Source organism: Thamnophis sirtalis, unplaced genomic scaffold (assembly GCF_051295495.1).
Source record: "Thamnophis sirtalis isolate CommonGarterSnake01/CBP01778 unplaced genomic scaffold, rThaSir2_p1.2 scaffold_5, whole genome shotgun sequence".
Classification (NCBI taxonomy): Eukaryota; Metazoa; Chordata; class Lepidosauria; order Squamata; family Natricidae; genus Thamnophis; species Thamnophis sirtalis.
Window position 1 is genome coordinate 108,556,251 of NW_028261385.1, and position 23,775 is coordinate 108,580,025.

At 38.4% G+C, this 23,775-nt stretch overlaps 1 long non-coding RNA gene across 1 annotated transcript in view; it reads right to left on the reverse strand.

Annotated features, from left to right (window-relative positions):
- The window catches only part of LOC148045538 (uncharacterized), a 110,026-nt gene extending 88,563 nt beyond the window's left edge, over window positions 1-21,463 (reverse strand). Inside the window, exon 1 of the long non-coding RNA XR_015696601.1 lies at window positions 21,283-21,463. This is a non-coding gene — a long non-coding RNA (uncharacterized LOC148045538). The remainder of the gene's footprint in view (window positions 1-21,282) is intronic.
- Window positions 21,464-23,775: the final 2,312 nt, after the last annotated feature.

The following is a 23,775-nucleotide window of genomic DNA, read 5'->3' on the forward strand; positions in this document are numbered from 1 at the left end:
GAATGGTTTGCATGTGGTTTGCATGTGTCCTTATCAAAATAATTTTCATCATAGTTGTCTTTTTTTATAACTTTATGCTCCTCTATTCATAGGGGATTAATAGCAACTTATCTGTCTGTCTGTCTGTCTGGCTGGCTGGCTGACTATCTGTCTACTCTAATCTCTCATCTATCTATTGCTAAAACTCTGATTCCTCAATTGTAGTCATAAATCAAGGACTACCTTTTATTGTAAAACATTTTATGATATCAAAATTATCTTAAAACAGTTTGTGATATAATGCAAAACATCAAACACACTAAACAGTTCAACATGGGCTATTTACAAGGCAGCTATAATTCTGAGTATTTCCCTGAATTGTTAAGAACCTTTCCACTAAAGGAACATCATTAGATGCTCTATCATTACTGAAAGTATTGATGAATTTAGTAAAAATAATATTCTGTGAAATGGGTCATGGGTTGTCTAGTAAATAATAGAACTGTTAAAAAATAGCTTAAAGGATTATAATTAAGTAAAACTGAAAAAAAAAGATGTCATTCTTACAAAAACAGATTTAGGGTAAAAATCAGTGGTTAAAGGCTGGTTTACTTATTTATTGCACTGGGGAAAATTTTATTCATGAGTGTGTAATTCTGAATGGATATAACAGTTGCAACCAAGGAAGTTTTAATGGATAAGAGATGTAACAATTGCAACAAAGGAAGTTTTATGAATGTAACTAATCTGTGGCCTCCGCAAGCTTGTGCAGCAAACTGTAGCGGAGTTTCCAAAAGCTTACATTAAATATTGCTGCTGGAATGGTTTTCCTTGTCTTTTATTATTCTTGGAAAGGCAACCAAAAGCCATTAACCCTCCTTGGCTAAATGCAGTGACTTGGACTGAACCCAATTCCTAAAGGAGAGGTCTAAGTTATGTGAAACATCCACATGGTTAGCAGTAAATGACACTGTACCTGACATTTCCATTAGAAAGCTGAAAGACTGGGTGATAGGAACTGGTCTATAACAGAGATATGTGCTACTTCCAGATGCCCTGGTAGTGTGTGAAAGTGAGAATCTGAAATCTCCAGAGGCCTCCATGGGCTGTTCTGTTTTGAAAGTATGATAGACAATTTTAGGTGGAAATCTTTTAGCCTTTTACATCAGACTCTGTACATCAACTTGGCAGTGCAGTTCTGAGATTCTTGAATGAGTACAGCTAGACTAAACTCTTGGGTTTAAACTCAGCTGACAACAACACAGCACAAATAGATAAGAAACTTTATTGTATGCTAGGAAGAAGGCATTAAAAGAGGTGATTGCCCTATTACCTTCTTAATAGCCCCCTTCATCACCACCCTTCCCAGTTTAATAGACTTTTGTCCCTCTGCTTTTCCAACTGAGAAGCTGAGCAATTATTTCATTGACTTCTCAGAAATCCTGGTTCACAGCTTTTGGGAAAGAAGTGCTGCTAGTCTAGACTAATTTCCACACAGGCAAGTGAATGAGATTGTAAAGGAGAGATAGCAGTCTGAATAATAGAAGGGACACTCCTATTTTGGACTGAAATGGAGAGCAAGCAAACAGCAAACATAAAGGTGTTTTTAGGGACAACCTGTGTTTATATCTATTCCACATTCTCAATACGGCATATCTAATAAAGTCCATGTTAATTTTAACTATCTTGCCATCCAAATCTCAGGTTGTAGCCTTCTAACCATAAACGTTTCTTGTTTCTCAGCAACAGCCATTCTTTCATTCACACCAAACAACAAGCAGTGAAATACAATTTTAGTCTTTTGTTTGCATCTTGTAAAACTTTATGTATAGCTCTTGTTTTTTTCCCTACCTGTATATCTAAATATAAAAAGTTACAATGGCACTGAAAAAAATGACTTGCAACCAGTCATTATGCTTACCAACCATTGGGGCATCTCCACAGTCACATGTTTCAGGCACCTGCCAACAAGCACATATTTACAATGGTTGCAGCATCCCATGGCCATGCAATTGCCATCTGTTACTTTCCCAGCCAACTTCCAACAAGTAAAGCCAACGAGGAAGCCAAATTCACCTAACGACCACATACATGCACTTAATGGCAAAGATTTGCTTAACAAAGCAAGTCAGTTTGTGAAATTGAGCTGCAACTCAATTAACAACTGCCTTGCTTACTAATATAATTTCTGGTCCCAAATGTGATTATAAATCAAAATCTACCTGTAACCTTTTTGCCATTATTTAATGGTACACCCATTGCTAAGGTCTCAATTCAAGCTTTATTTTTTTATTATTATTTAAGAAAAAATTAGTAGCACAATGGCTCAGTGATTAAAGACACTGAGCTTGTCAGTTAAAAAGCTGACAACCCAGGTTTGGGATCCAAGCACTTTGTGATGGAGTGAGTATCTGTTTCTTGACCCAAGTCCTTGCCAACATAATAGTTTGAATGTATGCAAAATATGTGAGAAGATAAATAGGCACCGCTTTGGTGGAAAGGTAACAGCATTCTGTGGGTCTTGGTATAGAGTCATGTTGGCCACATGACCACAGAAGTGTCTTTGGAGAATGCTGGCTTCTTTGGCTAAGAAATGGAGATGTGTATCATTCCCTACAGTCAGACATGACTGGACAGAGGAAAATTTTGCCTTTACCTTTTATTTCAGTAAATAAGCCTACTCAGCTGTTTATGAGTCCCACCAAGCATAAACAAAATGGAAAGATATCCTTTGGTCACTTCATATATTTTAAGTATATGCAACTTGTAAACCTGTCAGAGTTTTTTATGTTGAAGACAAAGTGAAGCATCCACAGAAGGGTAAGCCAGAATACAGAAGGAAGGGGGAAATACAGAGAAAGCCCCAGAGAGTAACAATGATTAAGAACAAAAATTTGGGGAGAGAGAGGTAATGGAAAAATTATAACTCTTTCCTGTCCTTTCATATGCAATCTACCTGGACATAAGATTCTTCAAATAAGCAAGCAAGCAAGCAAAGTTATGTGCATGTGTAAGACATAGTTGGACTTTTGGAGGAGCAGAGCAATGGTGGGATTCATCCAGTTCGCACCACATCGGGAGAACCAGTTGTTAACTTTCCGAGCGGTTGGGTGAAGTGGTTGTTGGAAGAAACCATTAAGGCAGAGAACTGGTTGTTAAATTATTTGAATCCCACCACTGAGTCAGAGGGTTTTATTTTTTAATAGTTATTTATAAACCTTATTTGATAGAGCATTATTTTTTTTATAAACCATTCTGAGTTATAAGGGGAAACATAATTTACTCAATAAATATATATATTTCCCCTAAACTCTCCTTTGGTTTTGCTGACTGCAGGTCAATTATAGTCTTGGAGAGGAAAAAAATTGACCCTTGTTTTTGTGGAATATTCAGGGGCAATGCCATATATATTGGTGGAATATTCAGGGGCAATGCCATTTTGGAAATTTGTTTTGTATTAAAATTAATGTGGCTGTCAGTATGTAGATATACTATAATTTAAACCCTTTCTAATAATAGAGACTGTGCTAAATCATTTCTTTGTTTACTACTATAGTGACAAGGAAATTGTGTCATCACCCATGAAAATGGTATGGTGCTCTAATAGATATTGTAGCAATTTTTCCTCATTGAGAGAGTCAAATTGATTCTAGGTGGAAGGCACATTTTTCAGGATTGTGAGTGCCTCTGCTAAATATCTGTTTCCCCACCATAAGCATCTAGTAAATATGTGAATCAGATCAATGTACTGTACTTCAGACAAATATTTTTGATTGTAAAAGGGAAAATAAGATAAATCCCATCCAAATCTATAAATGATTGAGTGCTTTAGATGTGCAAATGTTTTCAGTTCTCTGTATAGTTCTACAATAGGGAAAAAGAGTGACATTAAATGATTGAATTCTGTGCCATTCAATTCTGGTACAATTTAATACTGTCTAACAATATCACAGAACCTACAGGTGGCTCTGCCCTAGGCAGGCTTTGATTTAGAAGGTCCCTTTCAGCTCCATTGTTTTATGATTCTATGAATTCAGAGTTGGCTGTATGACCACAACCAAAAGGTTGGATGACTGGAGCTTGACTGGAGCCATCCTCTTCAACTTTTTTCTAAATGTGGTGAATAAGATGAGAAAGTCTGCAGATGATATAAAACTGCTGAGTCTGCAGATGCACAAAATTAGATTACAGATAATACATTAGATGAGAAAGAGAAGATTTAAAAGAGATCTAGGTAGGTTTTAATTAATAGGTTGACATAAATGTAATGCAATTTAAGTTTTTCATCGGGGCAGAAAAAATAGAAGGCAGAAGAATAGGATGGGAGACACCTGGTCTGGAAGTAGTAAAAGTGAAAGGGATCTGGGTGCTCTTATTAAAGTTAGAGATGAGCCAGCAGTCTGATGCAGTTGCTAAAAGGGCAAATTCTCTTTTGGGATCAATGGGACCACGGGAGTCCAGTTCATGGGAAAGAGTTGTTTCATTCTATTCTGTCTTGGTCAAATCTAATTTGGAGTTCGGGTTTTAACTGTGATAAATGGGTGCAAATTTGGAGACAACCTAACAAGGTGGTGAACAGATGTGCAATAAAGCCCCATCAGGAATAGTGAAAGGATGTAGGTTGCTTCTCCAACAGTCTCCAGATGTCTGACTTATTGTCACACATAGGCTTATTCTCTGCGGCCTAAGATGGCAAGATTAGAATCAATGCATTAAAACTACAACAAAGAAGGTGCATGCTTATAGCAATAGCATTTAGATTTATATACCACTTCACAGTACTTTATAGCCCTTTCTAAGCATTTTACAGGGTTATCATATTGCCCCCAAGAATCTGGGTCCTCATTTTACCCACCTTGGAAGGATGCGTCCATCTTGAGCCTGGTGAGATTCGAACTGCCAAATTGCAGGCAGCCAGCAGTCAGCCTGCAGTACTGCACTCTAACCACTGTGCCACCATAGGTCATCATCATCAGGAAGAACTTCTTGACCATACAATTTGTCAGCCAACTGTGCAGGCTGTTACTAGAGGTCCTCAAATGAAGGCTAGATAGTTATCTGAGAGATATGCTACAGCACATCCTGCATCAAGCATGGGATTGGGCTAGATGACCTCAAAGGTCTGAGTATCTCTGATTCTATGAATAAGTAGTCCAGCCTCTGTTTAAATGCATCCAACAAAGATAATCCTACTATGGTATCAGGCTGAATTACTGGTTCTATTACTGACCAGTCTTGCTGATAAGAATTTTAAAAACATTCATTTGGAATCTACTGCCTGTTGTTTTAAACTATTATTTGATATCCTGCACTATGTAATGAAAGAAAATAAGTCTTGACCTTCTGTGTCCCATTCCTTGAAAGCACTTGAAAAGTACTCTCAAGCCCCACTCTGTCTTCTCTTCTCAAAGCAAATATTCACATTCTTTCAATCTCTCTTCAAAGCACTTAGTGCCTAGCCCCCTCTCATTTTCTGAATCAGTTCTACTGTATCTGAAGCCATCTTAAACTGTGGTACCCAAAGCTCAACACAGTACTTGAGTTCAGAATCATACTCCAGAAACAGCTAAAGGATTAACATAATGTTGTCCATCACTTCATTCTGAAATGTCTTTGAATCAAAATACTTATTCAATATTCCTTATTTTGCTTTGAGGGATCATTTTGAGACCAAACTATATGCTCAGGCAATGGCATTGCTTGCAAATAACATTTTATTCTGTTCAAGAGCCTCTCCATGTCATTTTATAATTTGGAAGACTTTTTGCCAAAGGGAATCTATACAATTGCTATAGTTTTCATAGATGTTGCCCATCAAAAATTTGGGGAGCTTATTGATATATTTTTTACTGCCCCAATGTTTTAAATATTGATTTTGGATAAAAAAACCTGTTTGTTTAAAATTTGATAAGCTTTTTATTCACCAGAGGAAAATCTGTTTGAAAACTGTTATATCGAGAACATTACAGCCCTTGTTTCTTTAGAAAGAGAAATAAAATTAAGACAATCCATCACTGTGAAATTTCTGAAACTGGACATATTTCTTGGTACATAATCACTCCACAAAATTAATCTTCTCCCTTTATTCCAAAATTTTAGGTGTTTCCTTCAAATGGTTTACTGTGCCTATAGAACTTTTCTGTTGAAAAGTTACTATTATTGGTGGGTTTCCTATACTAGCCAGTGGAATTTATAAATCAGTTCAGTTTCTGTTAAACCAATGTATTTTCTGAAGGATCGATTACTACTGCAGGGATGGGCTGTTCACAGACCACATTCAGCTTCCAAATCTTTTGTTGTTGTTAAGCTCCAAGAGAATGCATTATTAACAGTGGCAAATCACCAAGCTGTAGAGACAGAGGTGTAAATTGCGTGACTGGCTTAATGCACAGCCTCTCCAAATGCACAGTCACGAAGTCCATCAAAATAAGTCCATCTTTACGCATTTGTGTGATGTCATTAATCAATTAATCAATTAATTAATCAGATTTATATAGCTGCCCATTGAACAAAAAGTGATTTTAGATGGCATACAACAGTTGAAAAAAACATCAGATACAAAAATATAAAATGTAAAAATCTACATTAAAAGATAAGTGTTATAAAAACAAACCATAGGCAAAGACAAGATAAGAATGGTGACTTCAGCAATGGAGCCACCTAAGCATACATAGACTATAGAATAAAAGCATTGGAAGTTTTCTAGTCTAAACCTCTGGTCAAGCAGAAGACCCTATACCATTCTAGACTTGAAAACGTCAAGTCTTTTTCTGGAAAACTTCCAGCAATGGATCCCCCACAACTCCTGGAAATAAGCCATTCCACTGATTGTTTTAACTGCTCAGAAAATTATCCTTAGTTCTAGGTCCCATCACTCTACCCCTCAGGTGTTTTGGAGAATAGGTCAGTCCTTTCTTCTCTGTGACAGTCCTTCAAGTACTTGAAGACAGCTATCATAACACTCCTATTCCTTCTCTTCATTGGACTTGGCATACCTAGTTCCCTCAATTATTCACTATATAGTTTAGCCTCCTGAACCCTTGTCATCTTTGTTGCTCTTCTTTCTAGGGTTTCAACATCTTTCCTGTATCATGCTGATCAAAATTGGATGCAGTATTCAAAGTGTGATCTCACCAGTGAATTGCATTTTGTTGGATAGAGCACAGTGTTCAAGTTTGTCAAGGAGCTTCTGAACCTTGAGTCTATCATCTAAAGTGTTGGCTATCCCTGCCAGCTTCATGTTGTCTGCAAATCTGATGGTTCCCCTTCTATCCCCTCATCTATATCATTGGTGAAGATGTTGAAGAATATTGGGCCTAAGGCAAAATCTTGAGGTAACCTTTTGCATGCTTCCCTCCATGTAGATGTTGTTCCATTGAGGACTACATGCTGAGTGTGGTTGGTTGACCAGGTCCAAATGCATCTGGGGGAGGTACTCTCTATTCCACATTGTTCTATCTTATGAAGAAGTAGGTTGTGGTCTATTTTGTCAAATGCCTTACTTAGGTCTAAGTAAACTATGTCCACATCATTTCCTTTATCCACCAATTGAGTCACTTTATCAAAGAAGGCAATAAGGTTTATCCTGCATAACCTCTTTTTGACAAACCCATGTTGGCTTCAAATAATTTCATTATTCATTTCTAGGTGCTCACAAAGGCACTGCTTATCTTTTCCAGGATCTTCCCAGGTATCAATGTCTGGCTGATTGATCTGTAGTTTCCTAGATCCACTTTTCCCCCTTTTTGTAGTTTTTGCCCCAGACATAATCAGGTCTGAAAGGACTTTTAGAATGTCAAAGAGATGGAGCTAATCTAATGGGGGCAAGAGTGCTCAATAGGGCATGTGTCATGGCAGAGAGGCACGTCTCCTGGGACCTACCAATTGCAGCTCTCTACTAATGGTACCTGCAGAATGCCCTCTTTGTTAAATCTAATGTGGTGAGCTGTTGCAACTGAGGATAGGTGGTCTGTCAGATAACCCACTTTTAGATCTTAAAACTAACACCTTGAATTTGATCTGAAGAAAAACTGGCAGACAATGGACCTGATGAAGCAGAGCTGTAACATGTAACATGCACTGTCCGAGGAGTACATATAATTCGCTGTATTGCTGCATTCTCTACCAGCTGAAGCTTCTAGATCAGTGGGTCTCAACCTTCCTAATGTCGCGACCCTTTAATACAGTTCCTCATGTTGTGGTGACCCCCCAACCATAAAATCATTTTATGTTTTCCATATTTTTTTGAAAATATGTGTTTTCCGATGGTCTTAGGCGACCCCTGTGAAAGGGTCATTTGACCCCCCCAAAGGGGTCCCAACCCACAGGTTGAGAACCACTGTTCTAGATATTTTTCAAAGACAGTCCCATGTAGAACATATTGTGCATGACTGATTGTAAGTAGGACCTGCTGATCCAGGAATGGGTGCAACTAGCACACAAGACAAAGCTGTGCAAAGCCCCTCCTAGCCATGACTGCCACCTGTTGATCAAGGAGGAGTCATGAATCTAGGAGTACACACTGGGTCTCTCTAGGGCAGCGCCACCTCATCCAACACTAAAAATGGTAAAATCCTGGAATCAGTGGGCCCCAAAATTCAAAGCCACTCAGACTTGCCTGGGTTCATCTGAAGCCTGGTATTCTCCATCCAGATCCTCTCAGCCTACAGACACTGAGATAAGATATTCACGGCATTACTTAATTCCCCAGGGGTGGGGATGTACAAATGGATATCTTCAGCATACTAATGATACCTCAACCCATGGTGATTGGATGGACTCATCCAATCTCATTTAGCTATTAAAGAGGAAATGATACAATACCAAAGCCTGTATATGTATATATAATGCAGATTATACAGAATGCACAAGGAAACTCAGACACACATTTTAGTTTAGGATCTTTGCCATGATGGATGCTAATGAATATAATCAGCAGCTAAGTAACCATCTTCTCTTTCCTAATCAGCTTACTAGGATTTCCTGCATGATGCTTTCCTCAGTAGGATTCAGGTATCCAGATGTATCCAGATGTCTTAAACAGGAATAGGATGGTTTTTGTTTTCCTTTACTTTGTTTATCAAAACTCCAGGGAGCTGCATAATTTGCAACATATACAGGCAGGTCAAAATACAAGATCACAGATTTGGTTATATTTATAGGTGCTCTGACTGTTTTCATATACAAATTAGGCAATGTCCATCATCAGTCTGTATTTGTATTTGTATTTATTATGCATTTATAATGCATAATAAAGCATCTGGAATGCTTAGGGTACCTGGCAGTATTTACAATTATGAAGGAACCATCATATGCCTATATAATGGATAAGCTCCGACTGGTCATATCTTAGGAATTATAGTTGAGTTTCATACTGTCTTAGCCACAATTTCCTCTTTCTGTACCCTTGCACTCTTTAGCTGGACAGTAGATCAGTTTCAATATGAAAAGTGCCCAGTTTGTTTCTGCTGCTTATTCTGAGTATTTCTCAAAATAGGTTGAGAACCTTGTAACCTTGAATGTAAATAATGACCTAAGAAGAATATTGCTGGTTGGATTTGCTGTTGCAGAAACTGTGCAATTTAGAAACTGTTGGTTTCAGTATGTTGTGTTCTTCCATAATTGCTTGCAAAGCATGTTAAAATTCTGAACAAACCTTTCAACCAATGTATTTGTAGCTGGTGGCAGTGCTGGCATTCCATTCTTTTTCAGGAATTTCTAAAACTCTTGTTGGTGACTGTTCTGGAATATCTGTTCTGTCAATACAACTATGATATAGGTGTGACTGTTATTGAAGTTGCTCACCTGAGGACACCAAACATCCATCCTACACAGTTGAGCAAGTTGGGCTCATAAGTGGTCTTCAAAAATCTATTTAAATTTTTATCTACTTATTTAATTAATTTCTATAGCCACCTATCTCAGCAAACAACTCTGAGCAGCTCATAATTCAAAAACATATATCACAATTAAAATTATGAAAACAGTTGAAATCAATAAAAACAATAAAACCATTAAAATACTTTTTAAAAAATTGCCATTGTATGGAAGGGTATTCCCATGACTGACTTGGATATCTTTTGAACATGTATGAAATCTGAGCAATCCATGTTCAATATGTACTGTATACAGTCATCAGAAAAACTACAAGCTAGCGCCTTCAATTACTCCATGATGTTCAACATGCAGCCTCTTTGATCCTCAACATCTCAGCACAGGCACTATGATGACCCTCTCAATCCTCATATGAGATGACCACTGTTAAACATGAGTTAATCATGGCATTGATAAAACTATAAACCAATGTTTTTGTTTGCATTCCAGTTTACTGTGGCTTCCTATGCAGTCTTAATCTATGTGAGAGAAAATATATCAAATGTTATATTTGAAAATTCTACAGGGGTACCAGCTCTATTTATATGAAAATTACAAGGAAGGCTAAAAAATATTTATGTGAACCATCTTCTAGAACATGGGTGTCAAACTCAAGGCCTGGGGGCTGGATACGGCCCACAGGGTGCTTAGATCAGGCCCATGGGGCCTTCTGGAAACAGGAAAGGACTGGCCCATGATGCTTCTGCCAGTGAAAATGGAGCTCGGGATGGCCATGTGCAACCCTCCCAAGCTCCATTTTTGCTGGTAGATGGTTGCAGGAGGCTGTCACATCCAAAAATGTAGCCTGGGAGCACGTTTTCGTTGGCAGAGCACTTGCGCCACCACAGGCACCGACACATGTGACATGGGTGGCCACACCCTGGCCACACCCACCCTGGGGCCCTGAGGTCAAACACAATCCTGATGTGGCCCACAATGAAATTGAGTTTGACACCCACGTTCTAGAAGATTCAAAACTCTTTAACTCTTCTGCTGTATCTAAATTCTGTCCTGCCAAAATCAAAATAAGGCATAACTGGTAACAGGAATATTCATTTTTGTTTTATTCATTGCTTCATTTTTATTATGTGTTAGCTATCTTGTTTTAGGTGATACATATTTTTTACCTTCTACGTTGTATTCTTATTTTACATTGAAATGTTATTTTTGCACAGGTAATTAATCCACCATTATCATAGTATATGTTACATTTTTAAATTCCTGTTATGTTAGCATTTCATCTCGCCCATTTGATTTTACTTTTGTCTTGGTTTTTCCCCCAATTTTTTGCTGGTCACTGACTGATTAAAGATTATTTCATTACATATCAAAGGAATATCCATCAGATATGGACTTTTTAGACTGTCTTATTTGTCACTATTGAGTTAACCATTTATCCCTATTTGCACAATTGTATGGATTACTGAATTCTATTTTATATAGGTTCCTCCAAGGAACAATGCCTGATGCTACATTGGAGCACTTATTGTAAATTAAAACTCTTTTTTTCTGGACAAAAAATTGTCAGTAGTGACTGATAAGCTGTAAAGAGGATGACCCACCCCTTCCATACAATCACTGGGAGAAACATTTAGTTCCTCAACTAAACTCTGCACTCCCCATTCCTTTTGTGACTAATTCTTCTCTGCAACTAGATGTGTGATATAAAAGCTATTGGGTACTGCCACCTTTCATAACATATGACATAAATGTACTGATCCCATTTTGTGAAGCATCATAAGCACCAGTAAGTGCAGGTTAAAATGGGTGAACACTGCATCTGATGTCATCATTTTCTTTGCTTCTGTGAAAGTTTGTTTCAAATGGTTTTGTCCACTGCCATACCCACTTAGCTTGTAATTCAGTGTTGAGTGCTGAGGCTAAAGTTGGCAAAAATCTCGTTATAATAATTAACTAACCACAAAGGCAACCATAGTAACACATTTTGGGAATTGGAAAGGCCTTGAAGTGGGTCAGTCTTATGTATCAGTAGTGTAACCACAATTATTAGGTTTAAAGAACTAGCATTTGTTTGCTTGAAGACCGTAGACTGCCACTCCATAGATGTTTTGCAGGCATCAGGGATGTTATTGCATTAACTTGAAGTCCCACAACATTCATGTATAAGTAGTCCATGCCTCTCTGACAAAGTGTTGGAGTTAATGCTATTCCAAAAACGAATCTGTTACAATTATAGAAATCTTTGCGTCTTTTTACATTGAGAAGTACTTTGGAATTTCCCCCCACTTCCTTCTATATGTAATCAAGAAAGTTGCAACAGAGTTGGGAAATGAGTAGATCTGGTATAAAGAGGTAGGGGCTTGCAGTGAAAAGCAAGGAAATTAACCTGGCTGTGAGGAATCTGGCTGCATACATCTGTAATGAAGAGGCTTCAGCAGAAGAAAACAGGATCCTCATATCTTAAGAATAGCAATAGCAATAACACTTACAGTAGACTTATATACCACTTCATAATGCTTTACAGTACTCTCTGGGCAGTTTACAGAGTCAGCATATTATTCTCAACCATCCAGTTCCTCATTTTACCAACCTTGGAAGGATGGAAGGCTGAGTCAATGTTGAGCAAGTCAGAATTGAACTGATTTGCTCAACGTTGAGAGAATCGAAGGAAATATATCTTGGACTTCTTAAAAAAAGAACAGCATGGAATCTGTAATAAAATTGGAACTGGGCACCTTGGCAATGAATGGGGAGATTGTCCCAAGAAATCTTAAAGGACAGAACCAAAACCAAAAGAGTAAGTAAGGGCATAAAGCTATGGGTTCTCTCTATTGGGAAAAAAACTCTACAGCCAGACACTCAGAGAGGAGGAAAAATAGAGAAGCAGAAGATGTGGCTAGGAAAAAAAGAAATAGTATATAAGGTACAGCTTAAGGCAGCAAAGGGATAACAGTCAAATTTAAAGCAAGAGAGATGGAAAAATATCTTATGGGTAAGAGGTAAACAGGGAGAAAGCACAAACCCTGCTTCCCAAGGGGAACTAGCCACTTCGAAGAGGAAACAAAGCAGGCTGAATTCAGACAGGCCAGAATGAGGATGGATAGGCAAATCATATGACACTTTTTGCAAAGGCAAGCTATAACCTTGAGCGTCTTTATTGAGGGAGTGGGGACAGAGTTGGATTGCTCAAACTGTTTAAAGCATAATCCTTTTAAGGAGGTTGACACCATTGAGCACATTTTGCAGAATGTATGAATTCATGTCTCCTGGATCAGATTATTCAGCTCAGTATGTCTGGTTGTTTAAAGTTATTCTTGTACACACGTATTATTTTCTGTATACCTGCCTAGATATTAGAGCGTAATGGAAGTTGTAAAGTAAAACTGTTATTTTCATAATCGCAGCTTTATATTCTTCCTGCTGGATCCATGGAAGGGTGAATCACCTCTTAATGCTCCCCTTACTAATTAAAGAGTTGGCAACTGGTTTGTTTATAATGAAATGGATCAGTTCAAGGAATCCTGCTGAAAGATCCCCTTGAGAATTGCTTTTCAAACTCAGGTCTAGCCCCTGCATTAAAGTAAGAGCTACATATGAGCTACAAGTAAATAAGCCTTCTAGATCTAATGTTAAAGGTTATTAGGTACAGTACGTAACTAGGTACCCACTAGAAACAGAGATCCAAAAATGTGTGTGTGTGTGTGTGTGTGTGTGTGTGTGTGGTTATATATATATATTGTTATGCTATGCTATGCTATGCTATGCTATATTATATTATATTATCTTCCCATGGTCCTATTCTTTTAGGAATGTATATTTGCATCCCATAAAATAGCTGAGGTATAATATTTGCTTCATAAATGCTGCTTTAATGCTGCTGGAATTTTTTTTTAAAATCTACTTGTGCTGTTGTTCTGAACCAAACAGTTCACATATGCCCACTAACATAATATTTCTTAGAAGACTACACCAATGGTAGCCGAGGTGGCACAGTAGTTAAATGCAGCACTGCAGGCTACTTCAGCTGACTCTGTAAACGGCTTAGAGAGGGCTAAAAGCCCTATGAAGTGGTATATAAGTCTAACTGCTATTGCTATTGCTATGTTCTAATAAAGTTACATTCCTATCAATTGGCTTTACCTTTTCTTCTTTTGCAAAGACTAGAATCTTTTTTTAAAAATTAATGGCCAGCTGCTCTGTTGTCTACTTAATCAGGACCTAGTATTTTTTATTCTGATGAGAGACATTAATAAACAAACATCCTCATCTCCACACACTGTAGTAAGTCTTATAAAGGTCTGTTGGCAAATCCAGGGGATAGAAAAAACATTTAATAACTTAATTTATATAGAAATTCAACAAGGTAAAATTATATTCTTGTCTCATATCTTTGAGTCCCCGATGACCCTCATTCGCACATAGATATTCTCATATAATGAGTTAATGAACAGAATGAAAATGGCAGTTTCTTTCTAATCTTTCTTCTGAAAATTGAGTCAAACTCAGATCTGAAACCCACAAAATTGCTTATAAAGACTCAGACAGAATTTATATGTTCACTGGCCAAATAGTTGAAATCAAGCCTCCATTTATTGTCTTTTGTTTTGCGTTAAATCCAGCAGTGGGATTTACTTACCTGCCCTACCGGTTCGCAAATGTGAGTGTCTGTGCATGTGGGCGTGCTCGCTTCGCTCACATGTGCCACCTTCTGTGCATGTGTACCACCTTCTGCGCATGCGCAGAAGGTCACACATTATGTCAGGCAGGTGGATGGAGCTGCCCGCAGCCGCCCCTACCAATTCGCCCAAACTGGAGAGAACTGGCTGAATACCATCTCTGGTTAAATCCCACCTACATGAACCATCTTACTACGTAACCAATCTAGAAATTTGCAATAAAAATATCTAATGCACAATTTATTTATGACAAGCTGATCCATAATCTCACTTTATAAAATGGATAATGATCCCAAGCCTTTGGGCATAATCTCTATATACTCTATATGCTAAGAAGAACTGCAAGTATCAGAATCCACCATTCAAATGTTCTGGGGCCATAAAGCCAGGAGCTTTCCCAGACTTCAGCTGTGAAATAAACTGACACAAGTCAGAAGATGTAACAAGCAAGCATTCCAGTAATAGATAGATTCAATTAAAGATTCATTTCTGGAATCTATTGTGAAGATGGAACTAAAATATTCATGCCAGACATCAGCTGAGATCCCAGAGTCAGTACAGGGTCCATTACCCAATGCATCCCCACTAATCAATGCCAAAAATAGCAGACCTTTTTAGCTTAGCAGCTGAAATATTGGTCGCCAGTTGCCTCCAAGGCATTCATCTTTTGCTATCTAATTAAAGCTTTGTAGTGTGATTTCTGCAAATGCAGTGTTCATGGATGACTAGGCCAATTTTTTTCCTGCAAAATTTCTTGGCAGGGGATCATGTTGAGTTCGAATTCATCTTTGACATTGCTCAAAAACTATTACTAACTTCAGTAAGTATATAATCAGACACTTTATGTTATCATTCTGGTATTGTGACTTATACAGACACATTGAGGAGTAATGTGCAGATCCTCAGTGAGGCAAAGTAGAAAAGGTACAATACAGGTTAATATACAGTAGCTGCTGATTTTTTTCTGCCCTCAGCAGCCTGCCAGTCCATTTCTAATCAACATCCTAGTGCACGTTGCTCCAGATGAGAATTTCTAACCACTGCTGCTACTATTCTTGTTTATGGTTTTGCCAATTTTCTGTTAATTATAAAATGATTTCATTGAATTTGATGCATTTGACAGCTATTCTTATTTTTTTAAATAAAAGAAAGATAGGATGTATGTAACAGTCAGGATTGTGGCTATCAGTGTAGGCAGTTTAAGAGGGTCCTAATCTTTCCCATCACATCTAGTTCTGGAAGATACTTTTTGGTCTTTGGAATACTTGTGGTACTGTGTGTAACCCATTTTCATGTTAGTCAACTGTTTTGGGCCCCCTCCGTCTGGTAATGAACGCAGACACAGGCTTAGCTGTTTGCCACACTTTATTCACAGCAATTATAATCCTGTTTGCTGAAAGCCCACACATGACTCACTGGCAAGAAGTTGGCAGCAACCCAGACTCCAACAGACACGGGAACACAAGGCAGACCAGACAAGGAGTTCTCCAGATTAGTACGAATGGTTGTGTCCTACAAAAGGACTCCTCCCAAAGTCTCTTCTTATATACTCTCTTGGGAGGGGTCATGCCACAACCACCTGGGCTTGATTATCTCTTATGAGTCTGTCTCCGTAACTGCTGCCTCCGTTTCTCCGCCCTCCATTGCCTGACGTCAGGGACAAACTCCCTTTGATCTTCCCCACTGCTCCATGCCTCAGGCACCTCCTGGTGGCCAACCAGCCTCTCTGGTCCCTGCTCTGAGTCTGAACCGTGCCCAGGGTCCTCCACATCTTCCTTAGCAGACTCATAGGGTTCCTCGCTATCAGAGTCCATCGGTAGCTCCAACAGCTCCTGCTGGGCCACAACAGTTAACTGTCTTTTTTGCAGTCACTTTTCATATTTGCTGTAATTTCAGCTATTGAGATAGTAAGATCCCATTCTTCCCCAATGTGGAGTGGCCTCCAAGTAACAGAGACTGCAAAAGTTCCCAGTCACCATGCCCATTCCATTAACTTCTGCAAGTTCAGTCCATTTAGCAGGGGTATCAAACTGGTGGCTGCGGGTCGGATGCATCACATGCAGGGCACATTCACCCTGGCTCTGCAAAGGCAAAATTGTCACGATACATCATGTAGCATCACGTGACACAATCCAGTTTGACACCTGACTTAGCTGGATTTGCAGAGGTCTGAATTTGACAGAAACATAGTATAAAACAGTTGTAATGCAAGGGGGATAATAACTATGATGTTTAAATTAATATTCTGCATTAGGGTAATGTTCAGGACAACCTTCAAATCACAGAAATTTTGTGCCCAACCCCATCAAGCATATTTACCAGGCCTGATCTTTCTTGATGAAATGTTGATGAACTTGTAGGATTTAATTTGATTTTTGTTTCACCCTATCCAGATTCCAAATACTGGTTCAGGAATTTCTCATCTTTATTTGGGGCGGCAATGTGTAACTGAGTGTCATCAACATACTGATGGCACCATATTTCAAACCAACAAACCTCTCTCAATCACCTCACTTCTACATTCACTTGTGAAACAGACAACTGAGTGAGCTTCATGGGTGAACAATGATGTAGATACATTTTTTAAATCTATAAAATACAGACTTGATGAACATTCCTCCACAGCATAGCACAGTTGCTTGAGTTGGAACATTAACTGCACACGCAGAGTGTTTTTGTACCACAAATCCCTCTCCAGAATGAGGGATACAGCTTCAAAATAGAATTCAATTCTGGAATATTATCTCAGTAAACTATTGTACAGCTTTGGGTCTGTCAGCTCACCTCACGTTGTCCTATAGGGGCTGTTCGTGCTATAGGAATGGATGTAGTAAATGTTCACCAGATATATTTCCTGTATGGCAATGGATTGCTGAACTCCTCAGGAGAAAACATTTCTTCCATAGCCATGTAAGTCATGGGCAACATCAGTAAATAAAGAAGCAAAAAAACTCAGAACATCATTAAAAATTCATAGTCCAGTTTCCAAAAATGCACTCAAATTACTGTTCGTACACTGCAGATTTCATCTTCAGAAGTACACGGATATTATATTTCTTCTTGCTGTTCCTTCTTTAAGAAATAAATCCAAGAATCCAAACCCACAGTTCTGTGTCATAAAGTATGTCAGAATTAGCACCAATTATTCTGTCATTAAGTGTATTTAAAATCTTAAAAGGTTGTGACAAAAAGAATACATGACATAGACTAAAATATTTTTATCCAGAGCAATTGTGATATTGAGAAAGATATTTAAACTTGTTTAGACTCTTGTATAATATTAGAAAAATAAGAAGTATTCTGCACACCAACTTACATACCAAAAAGTGTATATGAAGTCTTTCTGAAAAATGCTTTGAAAGTATTGTTAGCATTGATGCTATATTTGCTGGTTTGACATTAATTCAAGCCATATTTGTCCCCTCCAATCTGTGAATGGAGGGAATGTCACCTCAGATTTGCTGAGAATATAATAACAGAGAAAAAAGTTGCTGAAAACGAATGGATGAATGGGTTGGATGTACAAATTGTAATGAAAGCAAGTGGCTAAAATGGAAAAAAGTGGATGAGAAGTTGCTGCCTTCATTTCAAGGACTTGAGATGGAATTGTGACCCTGCTACCCTTCTTGCTGTCATTACAGGAGTAGAAGAAGCTATGAAAGGAAATGGTTGAAACTATGGCAGAACAGAGATAACAGAGTTCTTTATGGAATCTTCTCTTGCACCACTCTATGTGCACATGGAGAGCAGCTATCTGTGAAAGCTTTCTGTATTCAAAGGCCTCTTCCTCCAGATGAGGACTCTGGGAAACTAGGATCTCAATCAGTGGAAACTCCATTGATAGAGAAGGTCTCCGAGACTGACATTCATTCTCTACAAATGCAGAGGAACCAAGCTAGAAGTCCTAACCATATTTACTTGGGGAATAAGAACTGACATAGATACCTATTCCAAACTGCATTCATGCCCAAAATGTGCAAAATCATAATGTAAATTCCACATTTCCATACTTTTGTGCTGCAACATCACAAGGAAATACTAAAGAATGGAGTTTGTCTTAGGGCATTATAACTTAGTTTTGGATACTTGCTATACAGCAACTGAATTTAGAGTTATCAGAGTAAAAAGTATTCATAAGCTATCTTGTTTATCTGATTGCAATCAGGGAGAAGACTCAATATCCCACGAATCCTACTTAAGTTTTCATCTTAATTTATAAGGAGTAAGCCAGACTAAATAAATCCTGCATGCAAATAACCTGGGGATAAGAGACATTTAATTCATAGAATTTACTATAGATTAAGCATACATAGTTAATGCTTCTTGGACCCAAAAGTCCATAGTCTGAGAGAGAGAACTGGAGAAGTCTGTAAGAAATGTTTATGTGTGTGCATACAGACAGGGAATCAATTAATTTTACAAAGGGTGTACATTATTCCACAGGCAATTAATTTGAATCAATAGCCATTTATTTATTGAGCTCCATTTTTATTCCTGGCTGTGACCTTGATCTGGTTATGTAGCTTCTAGCTATTTATACAAGAAAATACATAATGTAGATACCCACTTATCCATCCACCCCACAATTTACATATCTCATCAGTCACCTGCATGGATATAGTTAGTTTCAGTGGGAATTTAGAACCCCTTCAGCATGTAACTTTTTCTTTGTATGTAGAACTTTCTCCTTCAAATCTTCAAGAGAAGGGGCATTGTCTGTCATTCAGAATTGTCCCGGGGGTGGGGTGGGGTGGGGGGGAGAGATAGGTTAGCTAGGTGGTTGAGTTTGCCTCCTGTAAAGTACAAGAACAAATGCCAATTTGGCCTTTCTTCAGCAATACTTTGGCTATGTTTAAATATATATACTGTACTTTTTCACCTAAATATAAATATTTGATATTTAGGTTTCCATTATGTACCAGATTTGGCTGACTATGTTAAATATACCATTGTTTAAAAATCTTTTGGTTCTTTCGAAGTATTTCATAACCTTCACTTTGAAAGATGTTTATAAAAAGCCTATGAAACAATTGGTCTATAAAGTCTCTTAATATCCATGCAGAAGTAAAAGTACATGACACGGCAAACATGCAAACAGTATGTACATGAATGGTTTCAATAAATAACTTGCATGCTGGGAAGATGTGTACATTGTAACAGGGCCCATGCTGTGGGGATACAGAACAACGGCTTTTGCTTGGAAGGAACAATGCAGTATGTTATCTTTGAAGATTTCTGTCCTATTGCATTCATGCCCACTACTTAGGAATGACTGGTGAGTTTAGTCCATTTGACTAGAAAGCTGCCAGGTTTCCTTAAATGTGCTTTTATCTAAAGAGTGTGTGTTTTGTGTGTGTGTGTGCGTGTGTGTGTGTAAAATGTAGCTTACTATTATTTGTTTATTCATTCATTTTACATAATTTACATCAAAGCAGTTTACAGTAAAAAACAAAACACAAACCCAACTGTATAATAATAAAATACAAGATAATAAAACATTGCTTTCAACTTGTGCCTAAAATATATAACAAAAGAATTAAATTTCAACCAGGAAAGGGCAGGCACCCCAAAAAGGACAATCTCCTTGTCTCTTGCAGCATACATATCATAATTTGTTTGATTTAACTTAATTAACCAAGACATGGTTTTGCCAGTGGGCCTGGAGACCCCAGAGTGATGCTTCAAGTGTCTTATTTGATTATGGTTGTCAGGGGAGTGGGGTTCACTGGGTTTTGTATTGTGGTTTACTTCTGTAAGTTGCCTGGAATCACAGTGAGTGAGTTGGGTGGTCATTATATATTTTCTTAATAAATAATATAAACTAGGCCAGCAATGGCCAAGAGAGTGTTTTCAGAAACTGGTCTAAAGTTTTTTAGGGTTATAAATCTCAAAAGCAGAACCTTTAACCTGGATTGATAGTTATGTAGTAACCACTCAATGGCTGAATTCATACAACTTGCCAAATCCAAGCTAGATAAACTAACTACAACTTAGTATGTTGAGTTAATCAGGCCATATACTCCTTCCTCAGGTGTTTGCTAAATTTCAGCACTCTTGGAATCAAAGGAGAAAGAAAAGTTTATTGGAGCAAGTAGAAACTTTGCCAGCATCCTTCTGTGCCTTGGCAGAACAATACTTCAGTTCACACATTGTGCTAAATAGTTTTCTTTTCAAACTGTTCCTCTAGCTTTTCAAATCTAATCCTGTTTCCATGGGTTTCCATGACTAGTAAGTGATTTTTTTAAAAAATCCCCCTCCAGCTATTCCTGTTCCACAAACACACCTGAATTTAAATGGAGAATACCTGGTGAGGAAACTCAGTAACATCCCTTGAGATTAAACTCTTAACAGCAATCCTTCATATAAAAGCAGCTTTTCCACGAAATAGTTCCATCCACTTCACACCCTGCTTGAATTTCCTACCAAAATGTTTCGAGAACACGAAAGCAGGACTTGACTTTCGCCAAATCCCCAATGTAACGCCAAGACTACCTGTGGAGCTATGTTCAATAACATAAGGAATCGGATTCCGCCCTACCCCACTCCGCTCCCGCTTCCAGCGTTTGAAAGGGGAGTTTGAGGCGCACGGGCATCCCCCGACTAATACCCGGACTTCTTTCCCCAGCAGAAAGACCGCGGGACTTTCCCTGCCCTCTTTCCTACTCGGTCGCACAGCCGGGCATGCCTGCCTCATTCACCCACCCACTCAGGAGGTTGGGGATAACTCCCTCCGTTCTTCCACTTACGCGGCTGTCCGCGTCAGGACGGCCTCTCCCGGTGTCGCGAGTCTCACCAGAGAAAGAGGCGCACCAGAAAAGCAGTCAAAAGAGGCATCAGTAGCAAAGAGAGGCGCCGAGTTTCCTCGCTGAACTGGAGCTACCGCTGCAGCTTCCTTCAGTCAGGCTACATTGTTGTCTTGTCCCTGACCCAATTCTGCTGGCTCGGCAAGCGCCGCACCTCACGAAGAAGAAACTGAGCCGGGGACTCGAGCGATCTCTTTTCGGGAGCGCTCCGCCATCGACTTAATTCGTAAAAAGGAAAAATAACCGGACGGCCGCACAAACGTCTTCCCATCTCTGGAGCGAGCGAGGCGCTAACGGCCCTTCTTTTTCACCTCTTCGTCGGCGACCCGCTAGTTGTCCCTGAATGGCGCAAATGAACACCTTGTCTTCAGAACTCGCGCGCAGGTCTACGAACGAGGAAGTTGCAGTGGAGATGGACGGTCGCCGCCGCCATTTAGGCTTCTGAGTAGACCCTCATCCCTGCCTCCTAAGCACCTCCCCTGCTCAGATCCTAAGCAGCCAGGGGCACAATCAACTTAGTTCAAGTGCATCTCTGTGACTTCCAGTAACTTGGCACCCCAGAGGTTAAATGATTTTAATTTTACCTGCTGCAAAAGATAAAATGCTCAAAGTATTGGGGAATTGATCCAAAGTGTAAAGAACAGAACAGAATAGAATTCTTTATTGGCCCAGTGTGATTGGACACACAAAGAATTTGTCTTTGGTGCATATGCTCTTAGGGTATATAAAAAGAAAAAAAATACATTCTCCAAGAATCATAAGGTACTAATAAGCAATCAAATCATAGGAAAAACCATTAAAATTGTAAAGATACAAGCAATATGGTTATAGTCATAAGTAGGAGGAGATAGGTAATAGGAAGGATGAGAATAATAATAGTAATACATCCATTAAATAGTTTGACAGTGTTGTGAGAATTAGTTGTTTAGTGGAGTGATGGCATTCAGGAAAAAATTGTCCTCGTGTCTAGTTGTTCTGGTGTGCAGTGCCCTAAAACAACCAGCTTCTGGTTGGGCAAAAAAAAAAGTGAATTAGAAGGAGTAGGGTAGAGAGAGGTGCAAGTATTTGTTTCCATTCTCAAAGGATGAAACCCTGAAACAATTTTGGTGATTTCCAATTTGCAGTAAGCTTGATATGGTGATAATTTTGGTCTTCACAGATGCATCATAATTAACTCATTTATATCAATGGTTATACCAACCATTAAGTGGTTTTAATATATTATGGAGCATCTGGATTGTGAATTCTAATATTTATGAATTCCTGGAACTACATTATTAGGAAAAAATTCAGTCACACTGAAAAGTTATTATACTGTAGGCTAACCAAGGGTAAACTATTGGGTTCAACTGCAGCAGAAGGAAAGTAATACAAAGAATTATAATCCTATTCCATTTAGCGTAGTGCATTAATACACTAGCATTGCAACTCAGGCTTAATGCTGGTAACATGCATGATTCTTTTGCAGTATATCATTAATCAGAAGCTGTGCCATTGGGCATTTTACAACGTGACGTGCTACAATAGAGATGATTCACTCCAAACTGTTCAGTCCTGAAGCCAAACTGCACAAGAAAAAAAATAGCTATATTTTCCATATTCTCTTCTACCCTTTGGATCTTTGCAGCCTGTAAAGTTCCACTGTTATTTGCTTTCATTCCTTTGTTATCCTTGCAAGAATGGTAGGACCAAGCACAATCTATTAAAGACTGGATAGAATAAGCACAGAAGTAATTAGTGAGCAAATGAAGCACCCTACATAATTTCTCAGTTCATTAGAAATACTGCACTAATTCTACATCAACTCAATTAAAAATGTGCTTATATTAAAAAAATATAAATATAAACCATGGATTACTGAGTAGAGAGTATGAACATGCACAAAAACAGTATGAACAGTGGGTAATTACAGGGAAAGCAACTAGGGGACATGTTATTACTTCCAAGATTAGATTTCATTCCTTCACACATTTTGTTTTCAAATTGCAAGGATGACATTTTCCTCTAAAGCTAGCATTTGTGATGACAGTCAGTAAAAGGCAAGGATTCAACATTATATATTATTGAGATATTGTTCTATTTTCATGTTTATTATATATTTTCAATCCTATTTCTATGCTGCTTCAAGTTCCTCATAATTAGGCAACTTTATAAACTGACTAAACAAATAGATACAGAAATGAAATTACTCCTCAAAAAAGAAAATTTCACATAGAGATAATTATGTAGGTGCATTCATGATTCAGGCATTTTGAAATCTAAAAACACAAGTTTTGCCAAAACACACAAAAGGAACTGTATGAAAAAGAACATGTGTATTTCAAAAAAGTCACATAAGGAGAATATCTAGAGTGGTGAACAGTGTGAGAAAAAACAAAGTGGGGCTTGGGTCCACATACATTTTCCCCTAACTCAGTGATGGCTAAACTTTTCTAATCTGAGTGCCCAAAGCATGCCCAAAGCATGTGTGCATGTGTGCACCC